This window comes from Telopea speciosissima, chromosome 6 (genome assembly GCF_018873765.1).
Source record: "Telopea speciosissima isolate NSW1024214 ecotype Mountain lineage chromosome 6, Tspe_v1, whole genome shotgun sequence".
NCBI classification, from domain to species: Eukaryota; Viridiplantae; Streptophyta; class Magnoliopsida; order Proteales; family Proteaceae; genus Telopea; species Telopea speciosissima.
Window position 1 is genome coordinate 7,931,149 of NC_057921.1, and position 15,682 is coordinate 7,946,830.

Sequence of the window (15,682 nt, forward strand, 5' to 3'; positions counted from 1 at the left end):
CTTCAAAGATCAGATTAGCGATATTGGCGGATGTGGGACAAGCACATAGACCTTTGGAACAGTGTCTGAGATCAAGTCAATGCTATCAATGAATTAATTGAAGGGTCCAATGCATACATTCGAAGAAACGTGCCTGGAGGACTCAATCTGAGCTCGGGCGACAAACTAGCTTGCCCTTTCCTTGCCATGAATATGAGATCTTTGACCACCTCAAAGAACTAGATGAGGAAACTCGAACAATCAAAGCCACGGTATCGATACTATGCAATAAGCTTCAAGAGCTCACTGTGACCATCGATGAACCCGAAATCAACATGATCATCATAAGTTATGGGGAATCAGATGAGTCAGATCACGATGTTGATCACCTTCTATCCTGATTTGATTCTAAGCTCTATTTCCAATCTGATGAGGAGTAAAACAATGCAAAGGAGTAGGAAGAATTTCAAACCAGCCTGACTAAATGTAGACAACCCAGCCGAGTTGGCAAGGAACCAGAACCAAAATTAGAACCATGCTACCATTGAGTCAGAAAATGAGGTTCTGAAGCAACTCAAGAAAACCTAAGCCAACATCTCAATCTGGGGATTGTTAACTGGTTCTCGAACCCATAGAGAGGCAAAAGCTCTGGTGTGCCAATTGAGACAGAACCAGCCCAACTAGCCAACATAGTAGGAGCCTTCTATGCAGTCAAGGCGGTCATGTTCTTCGACAAGGATCTTCCCCCTGAAGGATCAAACCATACGAAGGCACTCTATGACACCATCAACTGCAACGGAAGTCGAATCCCTCAAGTCTTGGTGGACAATGGCTCAACCCTGAATGTTTGCCCACTACGAACCATCCAGCACATAGGGATCGACCCATCAAAGCTACAACCCTCCACACAAGTAGTGAGAACCTATGACAATACTAGAAGGAATGTCATTGGGATTCTAAGTACCAAAATCACCATGGGCCTAACCAAGTTCCAGGTCAAATTCTAAGTCATAGAAATTCCTTCATCTTTCAATATGCTCCTTGGGAGGCCATGGCTTCATGCAACCGAGGTAGTACCATCCTCTATCCATCAGAAGCTCAAGATCATAGTCAATGATAAGGTCGTCACCATCTTGGCCGATCCTGAGGTAATAAGCATGCTTGCCAATGTAAAGACTAACAAGGAATTAGATTCTCATTTAGCTGGTTTTCAGTTCGACACCATGTGTGCCACATACCCGGCACGACCCTTGAGGAAAAAGCTTCCCCTTACCCACCTGAACAGTCACAATGTAGCAGTCCCAAACATGCTTAAGAAAACGGGGTATTTTTCAGTTATGGGTCTTGGAATGTCTCATCAAGGAATGTCTGAGCTCATATTACCCTCTCACAATAACGAGTACTATGGTCTAGACTATGCCCCGACCAAAGAGGATCTCTTCAAATGGGTCCAACAAGAGAAACAAAAGAAAAATGAATCTTACATGAAAAATCTATACAAAGAGGACCCCGAAAAGTACAAGAGGGTAAAGAACTCAAAGATCGCAAAAGCTGAGGTAAACGTCACTACACCTTACTCTACAACTCTCAATGGATATTTCATCAAAGAAGGGGATACCCTCCCTTATTATGGATTTAATGAACCATAGTATGATGAAATCTCTCAAAAACTGATGCCAAGTCTTGAAATCTTCTTTACAGATCAAATGAACTGGTTGGAGATCCTTCAAGAAGATCGTGTGGACACCAACAAAGACTAGTAAGGTGAAGCGGCTTCTTTCCACATTGAAGACCTATTCAAAGGAGTGATCACTGCATTAGATGGCCCTGAAGATTGGAATCCAAATCCGCAAGCGATGATCTACCCAACTGAAGGAGCTATACCCAATTGGACCTAGTTTTCGGAGTATCACTTCTATAAAGGCGTCGACAGTTATAGTCCTAGTCTTAGTTTACATTTCAGCTCTTCTAGTTTTAGTTTTGAGTCCAAGTCCAATTCTTCTTCTAGTTCTTCTGAGTCCATGTCTGAGTCTAATGTAGACCTTAAGTTTGATTTCAATGAATTACTTTCTTCTGGTTACATTGTGCCTCTTCTTGCTTACGTAAATGAGGACCAAATGTTCAGTGATCCCCGTCAGATCTCCTAAAAATAATACAACAAAATGAAGAAAAAAGAGCTCAACCAATCCTTGAGAAATTTAAAATCATCAATTGAGGATGATTAGAATTATCAAGAGAAATAAAAATTAGCTCAACTTTAGATGAACAAGAGGTCCAACCTCTAATTGAACTCTTAAAGGAATACTCGAAAGTGGTCACATGGTCATACGATGATATGCCCGGAATTGACACCAACATTGTCACACATCATCTACCTTTATACCCTGGGATGAAATCAGTAAAGCAAAAACTCAGACGGATGAAACTAGAATGGATCTTAAAGATCAAAGAAGAAATAACTAAACAACTTACGGCGGGATTTCTAGAAGTGACTGAATCCCCTAAATAGTTGGCCAATATTGTGCCAGTACCCAAGAAAGATGGACGAGTACAAACGTGTGTAGACTTTAGGGACCTGAATAAAGCAAGTCCAAAAGATGACTTTCCCCTACCTCACATTGATATACTCATAGATAATACGGCCAAGAACGCCCTTCCATCGTTTATAGACGGGTTCTTAGGGTACAGCCAAATCAAGATGGCACCCGAAGACATGCAAAAGACATCTTTCATAACTCAGTGGGGAACATACTACTACAATGTAATGCCGTTTGGACTCAAGAAGGTCGGAGCAACCTATCAAAGGGCAGCGACCACCATCTTACATGACCTAATGCACAAAGAGGTTGAGGTCTATGTGGGGGACATGATCGTCAAGTCAAAAGAACATGAGGGACATGTCAATGGCTTAAGAAAATTTTTTGAAAGAATTAAGACATAAAAACTAAGGCTGCACCCGCAGAAGTGTGTATTTAGGACCACAGCTGGAAAACTTTTAGGATTCATAGTCAGCCACAGGGGCATTGAAGTCGACCCCACCAAGATTAAGCCGATTATGGACATGTCACCATCCAAAACCGAAAAAGAAATTAGAGGATTTCTTGGAAAAATCCAATACATCAGTCGGTTCATTTCTCGATTAACCATGATGTACGAACTAATCTTCAAGCTACTTAAAAAGAATGAACCCAAGGAATGGGATAAGCAATGTCATGCCGCATTTAAAACAATCAAAGAATACTTGGCTAACCCACTGGTATTGCCACCCCCGATATCAAGTAAACCACTATTGCTATATTTGTCCATAATAAACACAACCATGGGAGCAATGTTAGCATAACATCAAGAAGATGGCAAGATAGAGCAGGCCATACACTATCTGAGCAAGAAATTTGTGGACTACGAGGCTAGGTATACACCAGTGGAAAAAGTCTACACAGCTCTAATTTAGGCCACAAGGCGATTGAGGCATTACATGATAGCCCACCAAGTATTTTTGATCTCGAGGATGGATTCAATCAAGTACCTATTCAAGAAGCCCATTTTAACAAGAAGATTAGCACGATGGTTGCTCTTATTATCAGAATTTAATGTCAAACATGTGACGTAAAAGTCGATTAAAGGACGAGAAATTATATATCATAGACCGTTGGAAGATGTATTCCTTGACGAGGACATTGCACAATTGGAACTAGAAGAAGCCGATACGGTCTAGAAATTATTATTTGACGGAGCAGCCAATCACAAGGGTTGTGGAGCTGGCATACTACTAATCACTCCCAATGGAATCCATATGCCCTGAGCATTTAAGCTAAACTTCGAATGCACCAATAAGATGGCTGAATACGAAGCTTACGCCATAGGACTTGGGGGCGCCTTTTCAATAGGACTCAAGAGACTAGAATTCTATAGGGATTCTTCCTTAGTCATATGCCAAATGCAAGGAAAATGGAAAAATAAGAATGATAAGTTGATACCCTACTAGGAACATGTTGAGACACTATCCAGTGAATTCGAGGATATCACTTTCTCCTACCTGTCAAGGGATAACAATTGGTTCGCCAATGCGCTAGCAACTTTAGCATCCATGGTTGAGATGGAATCCGAAATAAAAGTACATCTGTTCTCTATCAATCTAAGATATCAACCAACATATATCAATCACATTCACGCCTTGACGGTTGATGGAAGACCATGGTATGCATACTTAGTGGATTTCATCAGGAAAGGGCGATACCCTAAGGATGCTACGACCAAAGCAAAGCGTTTCTTGTGGAGATACGCTACACAGTTCATTTTACTGGAAGACGTTCTTTACAAAAGGTCGTATGATGGAGTACAACTATTATGTGCTGATGAAGCACATTCAAAGCTAGTCATGGATCAAATCCACCAAGACATATGTGGGCCTCACATGAATGCAAGGATGATGGCCAAAAAGATCCTCAGACTAAGGTATTATTGGAACACCATAGAAGCCGATTGTGCACAATACATGAAGAAGTAACACAAGTGTTAGATATTCGGCAAACTCATAAATACACCATCCTCAGAGTTGCACACCCAAAGCTCACCCTGGCCATTCGCCACTTGGGGCATTGATGTCAACGGCCAAGTGGTCCCTAAATCCTCTAATGGCCTTGACTACATTCTAGTAGCCATCAATTACTTCACCAAATGGGTGGAAGCACAGTCTTATGCAACACTAACAGCAGCCAAGGTGGCCAAGTTTATAAGCAACAACATAATGTGCCGATACAGAGTCCCTCATGAGCTTATATCAGATCAAGGATCCCACTTCAGGGGAGAAGTAAAGAAATTGTGTGACAAAGTGAACATTCAAAGGCATACATCATCACCTTACGAACCTCAAACTAATGGTGTAGTGGAAGCTACCAACAAGAACATCAAGAGGATAATACAACGATTGCGCCGACAAGCTACCTTATACACTTTGGGCATACAGAACATCCATCTGAACTTTGAGTGGGGTAACACCCTACTCACTGGTCAATGGAATGGAATCAGTCCTTCTAGTCAAACTAGAGATACTCACTCTTCGGGTTATGATGGATAGTGAAATTCTAAAAGGAGAATGGATCAAGACTAGATTCCAAGAGCTAAATCTCATTGACGAGAAAAGAATGTGTGCCATGGACAATATGAAAAAATACTAGCAAAGGATGATGCAAACATTCAACAAGAGGGTTATACCACACTAACTATCTGTTGGTGATCCAGTACTTAAGGAGCAACGAGACCCCATACATGATCCACGAGGTAAATTTAGGTCCAATTGGAGCGGCCGATACATGATCAAGGAAATATTACTTGGCCAAGTGGTTCGAGTAGTGAATCTAGATGGGATTGAGCTCCCTTACTTAACAAACATGGATCAACTTAAGAAGTACTATGTCTAAAGTTTCCTAAACAATAAAACTACGTCCAACCTGATCCCTTAAAAACTTAAGGGTACGCAGGCATCTTGGTGAAAAAAAACATTAGGACCAGTCACATCATATAAAAAAAAAAAAAGCAATCATCATCATCAAATCAACCAATTAGATTAAAGTTCAATCACAAATTCAAAGCTCAGTCCCTAAAATGACCAGTAGTTGTTCCAAAAAAAAAAAAAAAAAACAAATGAATAAATACTTTTGGTAATCAAAACATCCTAATAGCTCAAATCTTCCATTTTCTTCTGCAACTTGGTGATCCGTGCCTTTAAAATAATCGGGTTGTCCGTGTCTTCACCATCATATTCTTCCACTTCCCTGGAATGCTTGGAATTTGAAGAGCTTGAAGTCTCCTTCTGCTCCCATGTTAACCTTCTTCGTACAGTCTTTTCTTTCTTCTTTCCTTGGGTCTGCACCCAATCCTCATACTCTGCAGTTGTCCCACCATCATCAACAGCTCCCATAGTCTTCAAAATTGTCTTGGATCACCTCAGACTGGAAATCCTTGCCACCAACTCCTTGTCTAACTATTCCAATGGATAAAAATTCACCAAGTCCTCAAGCACATCTTGAATCAGTCTAAACTGTCGACGTAGCCGATTGGGTATATAGAAGGAAGTGAGACCTCGTCCCATCAAGCGCACATAGTTACATCCAGAAGAATTCAACACTGGTGCATCAACAGGCCACCATGAACACTGCCAGTGGATATCATCAGAAGAAATACGAGAAGAGCATATTCCCAAGAGTCCCAATGGTGATGCTCCATCACTCTAGAGTGGAGACGATAGTGCTTAATCTTGAAGTCTCCCCTCGTCGGCTTCACAAATTGCAACATCTCACAAAGCTAAACCTGCCATCCAAATAGAGGCAAGGGTAGTTCTAAACGTACGACAGAGTAAGAAAAAGAAATATCACAAGGAGGAGAAAAAGTGCCTGCAGCAAATATGGGCTACCAGTAAAGTCTTCACTTCCAGGAGTTGACTCCTGCTTAAGATATCCAACCCTCTCATTATTTCTACCATGAACAATATCATCACCCCGTTGGATTTGCTTGACCACCTCCATCAACACATGGAAAGCACCACGAGCGCCAAAGCGAAGAAGGAATTGTGCAATCACACAAAACAAGAAAGATGTCTTCCTACACGCCACAAAACCATGGTCACCCCTATGTTGACCAGCAAAGAGGCGAATGACCACCAGAACATCAATACGGTGATCATGCATAAAGTGGGGGAGGTGTCCCCTTTCTAATCCAAATAAAGTCATGATGTCTTTGGAGTAGTTGTCCTTCAAGATGAGACGTATTATAGCACCATGACGAAGAGAAAGAAAGCATGCACAAAATTCTTCATAAATCGAACATACCTCAGCTGTACCAAAGCGGAACACGTGTACCTCCAATAGAGAGAAATGCCTCAAAGCAAGTCCCAAGAGTCATGTTTATCATGCCCACCAAAGGTTGGAGATGCACTCTTCTCAAGGCTTAATTATCATCCCTCAATATGGAATCCATCCATGAACTCAAAGCCTTGTCCATTGCTTGGAAAACCAAAGGAAACAACAAAATAGGAGAAAAGAAAGAGATAGACCCTAAGGAGAACACCCCAAGAGCAAATCGAGAAAGAGTGGAGAGTTTCTACACTCCCTAGCCCCCTAATATAGCCCCAAGGATGAGTAAGGGCTTAAGAAGAGAAGAAGAATAAAAAATCTCATAACTCGGCATTCTAAAAAGGAAACAAATCAGAATTGGAAACACGGAATCGACAGTGAAAGACCCGATTCGACAACAAAGCATAGCATCATCAACATTGAGGCCCTATCGAAGAACCTACTTCGATGTCAATCTTAAATGGCTCACTGGCAGACAGTGCAATTCTACTATCTAAACCAGTTCAACAGTCGGTTAATGGTACTCGACATTCACAATATCAATCTCGATGCCAAGAGAAGAATTTCTAATGTCGACCAGTAGTAGCTCAATGTCAATGTTGAACTTTTTAGCCTAAGTTGAAGTTGTACATTTCTGGGCAGTCTGCACTACATCAATGGGTCCATGCCGTCCCAACACATCTTCCTACACCCTAGGGCATGATGGACCAATCCAAAACACACGCACATGCACGTAACTCATTTTCACCATTCCACACAATCAATTGATCAAAAATCCTAAAAAATGGAATAAGAATCAAACAGTCAAAATCATCCTAAAAACATTTACAGGGCTCAAAGCTCGAAACTGTTTATCATCCATACACTTTCAAAAAAATGGGGGGGGGAATCTATTGTGCCACCTTGTCCTTATCGGACCCTATCTCTATCACCATCCTCCTCCTCTCCATCCTCATCATCCTCAGCTCCGTCACTCTTGCTCTCACTCTTCCTCGACCTACGTCTCATGACCACCTACGGGATCTTCAATCTGGACCGTAAGAGACCTTGGCACTGGAACCTCTACATTTGGGGCATGCTGGGCAGCAACTAAAGTCTCATCCCTCTCCTTTTGAAGCCGGTTGGCTGTCGCCTTGTACCCCAAAATGTCACCCTCCTGCTTCACATGTCAAGCATTAGCATCATCATGTATTTTGGTTTGTACTAACCATGCAGGTAACAATGCAATACAAGAATCAACTTACCAGCTAAAGGATCTGATCATACTGAGAAGCGATGAGCTCCTTCAATCCGGCAACCATTCCCAATAGATCATCATACTATAACCAGGACCTGCACCAAAATCGATGGTTAGCCTGTTATATAGGGAAGGAAATACAAAAATTCAAAGAAACACCGAAACTCTTATAAAGTAGAAGCTGCATGGAAAGCCAAAAACAGACGTAGAAGGTCGAGGGATAGACACCTTCCTGCCTTGACAGATGAAGAACCATTCTGGTACCAAGAAGAAGGCATTTGGCACCTTGCGTGAACACGAGGGTGCCGAAGACGATCTAGCCCTAGCATCACTAACAAGAGAAGGTGCCATACTAGGACCAGACCCGAACGAGGTGGCTTCACGAGTTGAGGCACTAACACTAGTGGCGGCAACACCAGTAGCCTATCCAGCCTCATAAGGCTTGACACTAGTTGGGGCCTAAATACACAAAAGTCAGCTAGCAACCAAAAAGCAAATGGAAAGACAAGAAGCAAATGAGTTCAAAACTTACCTGCTGACCCGAAGGAGTGAGTTGAATGGATATCAACTCCTTTGCCCTATACCTGCAGTAACGTTCCCATGAGTTAGGCTCAACAAAGGACCGAGCATCGACACCCTTCATGAACTCATACATCTCCTTCTTAGAGTGTCTCTCCGGCTCGAGCACGAAGCGATGAGGCCTTAGAGGGATGTCAGGCCTCTCGATACCAGGCTACTGCGTATAGGCCTGATCTCCCAAGTACCAGGCATACCCAGAAGGTCCAGTAAAGACCATGAGTCAAGGCTCAAGTCTCCTGACAGCCTCTAACCGAGCTTGCATGCCCAGCTCTATAAACTCGAAGAGCTGCCACACAACCTATCAACACAAGCACATTCGAGTCAGGATTAGAATCAAATGTAAGTGCAAAGCAAAGAGCATGCAGAAGAGAGCAAATCTTACCTCCTGCGGAGAGACCCGGTTCAACATCTCCCTCACCTCTAGCATCTAAACCTTCCTCTCCTTGGGATGGGTGTTATCAGCCAACCACATCCCCACCCTAGGAAAGTAAGTGTTATCTCTGGACCTCAATCAATGGGCCCGTAGCCCCAGATGATCGTAGCACCAGCATTGCAATTAAGACAAGGAATATTATTACAAGCAACACATCAAAAGCAACTACAATACAAACCAAGTGCCGCCAATGCACTGGGTATGCCGCATGGCCAAGGAATTCAGCTTCCTCAGCATATGGGCATAGCTTGCCCCGGCCCGATCAAAGGCCTTCACCTTCGTCAGATCCTTGAGGGACCCCACCATGGAGATGTGGATCCTCATGCCGATGGTATCGAACAAGGTGTTCCCCAAGAGATAGAGGATGAAACACCTCGCCAGCTGGTCCAGCTTCTCGCGACTTGAGGAGTTGGTCACCGTCTTCTTCTCCCACTCACGACAGAACTACTACACCGCCACGTTTGAATCTGGGGAAAGAGACCTGAGCTGCCTCTTCAGCTCCTCATCATTGTACTCCCAAGCGCCAGGATGCCCTGTCATGGCCTCGCCACCAAACAAAAGGCCCGTGTTTAAGAAGTAACAGAGGGGCATGATCGTCATCTCACCCACAAGCAGATGGAATGTGTGGGCAGTAGGTCACCACCTCTCTGCCAAGGCTTGCACCAGAGATGTGTCGAAGAACCTAGTCTGGAAGAGAGCTAAATCCTCGAAGCTGGCTGCCATAATCCGCTGATGGACAACACCATATAGCTAGCTGTACCAGCTTAGGACAGTCGATTGTAACCCATATTTATGGTAGGTTACAGGTTCCTGCAAAACAAGATAAGAATTCAAGAGTTAGTTCAATACATCCCCAGTGGGTCAGGCAAGATTCCATCAAAAGCAAAGGTTTCAAGCTGGATTAGCCTTCTATAATGGAAATCCACAGAACAACCTAAGCTAGGAAAGCCAGTAGTACACATGAGCATTGGTCCAATACTAAGACGGGAATCCCATGCTATCAATCCCCATGAACCCCAACAAGACAAAACCAAGATCAACATACTCTTGGCAAAACAAAGTCAACAAAAACCAGTGTCAGTCCCAATGGAATCCAACCCTTGGTTGACTACAAAGCATAGACCCAAAACCCCTCTCAGGAGGATTCAACCATAGCCATAATAAGGGAGGACTATCAATCCGTAATGGATCCTAATGGGTCAATATAACAAAAATTTCCACGAGCAGAGCAGAGCAAAGATCAATGCAAGGACTCACATATCACAACAAGCAATAGTTCTAAAATGGGTCAATCCATACACGAATCTAAGCTAGGACTGAATCAATCCTCAACAAGCATGACAAAATCAATATGGGCATCACCTCACAAGCAAGTTCATATGGTTACAAAATAGGACTCAAAGGAATCCAAAGCTTACCTTTGTGGCTTCCAGGCATTGCTACAAATGTGAGAGGGCGTGTCTTTGAGCAATTGACCCTCGTACCCCAAAACCCTCAATGACTCCTTATAATTGCTTAACCCATCCTCGTCCGGATCAGTCTCTGGATGCACGAACGGAATCACCTCCCTCACGTATGACAATGCTCGAACTCCTTCGCCGCTTAGGAGGAGTATCTTCAGGCAACATTGGCCTTTTTCCCATATCTTGGCCAGACATGAAGGAAAACAAAGAAATCCAAGAAAAAACTTGGGTTTTCTCATAATTCCACTCGAATAGGAAGAAAGGCAAAGAAGATATGATCGTTTTAAGTCCAAGAGCGAAGGATTTCACTCACAATTGGCATCACACGACCTCAAATAGGGAAAAATCCACTTTGAAACCCTAAGATCTTGGAGAAAATCAAGTTAGGAATGGATTTGGAAAGTGACTCTTTATCTTCATAAACAGGAATTTTTTGCCCAGAATCGACATCAAACCACCCTTCCCTTGACATCGAACCACTGTCGAATAAAGCATTTTGATATCGACGCAGGCTCTCACTATCGAAGAATCCTTTTTCACTGTTGAATTACATATTTTTCCGTCAAATTTCAAATTCGAGCATGTGGGTCCACCTCCACAGTGACTTGGCACCACTAGCAAGCCAATGCCCACCTTGCGCATGGCCCACGCCCAAGCAAGATACCCAATCTCCAATCATGCCCACACAATCGGCGGTTACCAACTTGGGATCTCAATCAGCGTATCTTGTATGCCCCTACACTAGAAAAATTACCAAACTGCCCTTACCATGCTTAGAATAGTATAGCGACAATTACAATACTACCCCTGTAATACGCCCTGTCCACGGTGAATTTGTCCTCAGGAATGCTTGTACTATCAGCAATCCTTTACAAAGCAACATGCCCTATCAATGGTGATTTATCCTCAGGAATGCCCATACTATCGGTAACCCTTTACAAAGCACCACGCCCTGTCAATGATGAATTTACTCCCTAGAGTGTCGTACTATTGGCAATCATTACATGCACCCTTGCCTGGTCAATGGCAAATTTACAATCTCGACAAAAGCACCCGCACTACCGGCCAGTCTCGTCACCCCAGCTAGCATAACTCGAACTATTGACAGCCAGAGCATTACTAGCAGTTTAACCGATGGAGTCACCAATGTAGGTACGCCTTTATCCCCACACTCCAGTGTCCCTGAGTAAGGCACTGGCAAGTTTTCGCTCAACCTAACGAGACGAAGTGTTCACAAAATCACTTCTTTGACTCACAACTATTGAACAAACTTAGTCAAAGAGGGGCATTTTATAGACACCTCATTTTGTCTTTCCCCCAGGAGGTTTCCTATAACGATGATGAGTACCCTCCAAAGCCTAGAGCCGGTGTATCTGTGGATGTAGCGTCAGTGTGCACTACATGAATCCGTATACCGATTATCCATTCCCCTTGTTGGAGCCCAAACCAGAGCTTCCAAGCCCTCCAAAAACCCCTGGAAGGCTAGCCCTAACCCAGACTCCTTGGAACCAGCCTGGCCTAACCCAAAACCTAGCCCAGCTAGCCCAACCATCCCTGTCGACACTGGAACAAAGGTCAACACTCAAAGGCCCTGAGTTGACATTGAACCCACCTGCCATTGATGTTGAACCATGCCTTTTCACTGTCAGGGAGTCCATTTCTACTGTCTAACCTGCTTTGACATTAAAATTTTAATTTTTGACACTCAAACACTAACCCTTGATGTCTAGTCCTGTTCATCGACAACCGCTCGATATCGATTATACCCATTTTGATGTTGACTCGGGCAGTTTCACTGTTGAATCTCTGTAAATCTAAGAAGTCCAAACTTACCATATTTAGCTCTGATTGCGATTCCTTTTACGACCAAGCCTATTTTTGGTATCTTAGATCTCAATCTTGGCTCCCTAGCTTAGGCCCCAATAAACACCTCCTAAGGCAATTAAACACATGCCACTCATCTATTGGTCCTTATCTTGACTTTACACCTACCATCGATGCAAAGACACCTCTATTGGACGATCCGGATCGACCCAACCACACCTACACGAATTAGGAAGTGCACACACCCCTCTACATCTATAAATACACCCCCTCTCATGTGGATGAGGGCTACATGAACCTAGCACAACCCTTACTTGGTGATTCCTTGCCCATAGTGCATTGAGACACCCCTTCCATCCATACTTAGCCTCCATTCAAGAGCCTTGAAGCCTTGGCCTTAAACTACCACTCCTCTCACCTATTGAATACTACAATCCTATTTGAGACTTTGAAATCAAGGCTTGGATACACCAATCCTGTAATCTCGGCCTGATAACAAAGTACTCGCATACAAGAGATAAGAAAAACCACAATAAGCGGTGATACTTGCTCAACGTATGAATCTCCTGAGTTAGGAAAGGGAAACCTCCAAACCCCCATTTTTATTTTTCTATCAGGTAGGCCCTCTTTCATTCTTGGTCTTTCCTTGATTTACGTTGTTTTCCTTTATTTTATTTTATTTTGTATCTCTAGAGGAAGGTGATCTCATCTGTCTAGATGGTGATCACTTACACTCCTCGTCTTCCCCTCTTTCTTTTTATTTGTATCTTACCTTCCATGCATGCATCATCACATGATCCCCATCCCCTATAGTTTAAGACTCTCTCATGTATACATCTGCATTAATCTCTTATCATGCATATACGTTTCCTTGTTTTATTTTCAATCTTCATGCTGCTCCATGCATATACATTGACTTATCCTCCCCGTCTTCACATTCTTCTCCTATCCATGGCTAGCATAGAGTCATTCATGCTTAGGTCCCATAGGCTTTGAGTCCTTTATTTTACATTCTAGTATACTAACCCTTACTTTGCAGTTGAATCTCCAGAGTATGTGTCTCTACATTTCTCCTGTATTTTATTTCCTTATAGATTTGCTTGCATTTAACACTCCCTAAAGCATGTTATGCATTCTATTATGCATAGCAATAGAGAGACTAGAGCTTTCAGGCAGACTAGGGTGCCTAATACCTTCCTCGGATCGTAACTTGACCTTTACCCAGATCAACAAACCATTTGTCTCCAAAGGAGCATTGCATGGAAGTCATTACAATACAATTTTCAGGTCCTAGACCCTCCTCTAGGTGGCGACTCCAACATTCAATGCACCTCTCTCTTCTCCCCTAAAGAGGGATGAGGTGAAGGACACATGGCGATCTTCCGCCATATCATTATCCTCACAACAGGTAAGAACTATCGACATGAAGACCCATAGCTAAAAGATCCAGAGATCCCCTCAAAGAAGCAAGAAGAAGCTAGCACATCTATCAAGTCAAGAAGCCTATCAAACACAACTCTACATGCCTTAACACATCACCTCTCATATAGGTATGGACGCTCTACAAGGGACCTTGACACATCAAGAACCCTCAAGAAGGTGGCAATCCAGTAAAGGAAGCCACTCTCTATATCTCTATTACATTTATGAGCATTTATTGATGCTCACCAAAAGAAGCCCCTATGCAGGTAGGAGGCCTTGTTGGGAGTGATCCAAAATATCCTGCCCAGATCCCGGCTCGAGCGAAGGAGCAAGGTGCGTTGGCTGGTGTGCAATAAAGAATTAAAGTTGCACCTTCCCTCATAAGACATCTTTTGGGGGATTGACAAGCGCTTGGTTCCAACAATTAGTATCAGAGCAGGTGGTCGTGAATTCGAGTCTCCCCGGTACCATGGGTGCTATGTTATTGGGCATGCATTTAGGGGGGGATTATTGGGAGTAACCCAAAAATGCCCTACCCAGATCCCGGCTCGGGCGAGGGAGCGATGCGCGCTGGCTGGTGTGCAATAAGGAATTAAAGTTGCACCTTCCCTCACAAGGCGTCTTTGGGGGGATTGGCAAGCGTTTGGTTTCAACAGACCTTCCCTGATAAAGTATTCTCTAAATGGGACTCTCCAAACCTAAGACAGACATCTAAGACAGAGAAACACTCCACTTTCTCCCTTGAGGAGGGCTCCATCATTGGTCACATGAGGACCTCTACATCATCACAACAACCCTATAAAAGGGAAGGTAATACCCCATGCAGGGGATCGAACTCTTGAAGCACTTAATGTTTCATCTGTTTGCTAAATAGACCTAACTTAGGCATTAGATAGTCCCTCTTCGACACCCCACCGACGCTCATCTCCCTTATTTTTTTGCTATTCTGTGCAGGTCCCACTCTTGGAGGACTCACCGGAGGTTTCTTGATGCAACACATGCTAACTTATTCAAAGTTCTTTACTTCCTTGATGGCTGTTACTTTTGGTCTCCATCTTGGGTGTAGAGATCTTAGGATCTTCTTCACATTTTTGGACTTGTTGTATGTCTTACCTAGGCCCTTCAACTTTTTAAAATGTTAGTAAGCCTCATAATCATTTTAGAAATAGATTCATTTTCTAACATTTTAAAATATTCATAATCATACACAAGTATATCAATTTTAGACTCTCTTACTTGTGACGTGCTTTCATAGGTGACTATAAGTATGTCTCAATTTTTTTTGTCTGTTTCACATATGGCTATCTTATTGTATTCACCTTTGGTTAATGCATATTGCAAGAAGGTTATGATCTTGTGGTTAAGTTGAACTCTCTCCTTTTTTTGTGGAGGTTAGTTCAGATCATTCTCTTGCACCTTCTACATCCTTTGTGGGTATGTGTGGTCCATTCTCAATAGCATTTCACACATCAAAGTCATGTGCACAAACAAAATTATTTAATCTCATTCTCCAATATGAAAAATTATTACCATTAAACAATGGTGGCCTAGAGGTATTTAGTTATTCCAAATGACTAGCTGTCATGGATATTTAATCATATTCTGTGATGAAAACAGTCTCAATGTTGAGCTCTTATTCTGATACCAATTGTGAAAATAGCCTAGAGGAGGGGTCTATAGTTTATTACTAGTGGATTTTGTCTCTTATTTGATTACTTGTGATTTACAATGTATGATGCGGAATATTATTGAATCAATTTATAAGATAAAATAAATAATTGCATAAATTAAAGAGACAAAGATTTATAGTGATTTGACTTAGCAAATCTATATCTAAACCTTTCAAATTCCACTAGTATTTCTCTTTCAATACAATAAGTGGGGAAAGATCATG